This window comes from Protopterus annectens, chromosome 1.part2 (genome assembly GCF_019279795.1).
Source record: "Protopterus annectens isolate FY-2018-M chromosome 1.part2, PAN1.0, whole genome shotgun sequence".
In the NCBI taxonomy this organism is placed as follows: Eukaryota; Metazoa; Chordata; order Ceratodontiformes; family Protopteridae; genus Protopterus; species Protopterus annectens.
The window spans coordinates 105060352-105061039 of record NC_056727.1 but is presented as its reverse complement, the minus strand read 5'-3'; positions in this window follow the sequence as shown (position 1 = coordinate 105061039).

Below are 688 nucleotides of genomic sequence, written 5' to 3'. Positions count from 1 at the left end.
TTTCTCCATTTCCACTTTACTGGAAAAAAAAAAATTCTAAGCTTGCTTCCCCCCTTTCCTGTGGCAGGTCAGATACAGATTTGCTGTGTCCAGGAATGTTTGTGAGCTCTTACGCCCCCCCCCCCCCACAATTAACTGGGGTTTAACTATTCCTGGCGCCATAAAGTCTGTTCTTCAAAATTTCCCTTGCAACTAGCCAGCTTTTTAGTTTTAGCACTCATCTGTTTCTTTGATCTCAGCACTTGTTCAGAACTCATTTTAAGCACTAAATAAGTTACAAATTACTACAGCACTCAACCTTCCTCACTTGTCTAGAGGAAAACAGTTTTTAGTACTTAATAAATAAGCACCTATTCAGGCATGTCTAAAGGTCAGCTCCCGGTGTTTTCTCCTGTCTACCTGATGAATCTGGGCATCTTGGGACAATGCAGCAATTGCCTCATGTACACAGACAACCCTCTCCTCATACCACCCAAAACTACGACCTGTGAGAGATGCACTTATATAGCCAAACTGGAAGCAAAGCTCTCTTCACCAATGACTGGCCTAGACAGTCAAGAGGAGAAGGTAAACACTTGCACTGCACCACACTCATCACATAGTCCTTCAAAACCTACACCACCAAAACACACACACAGAACCACAAAACACACACCCACATTCACGGAGTCTCTCAGTAGAAATCTGC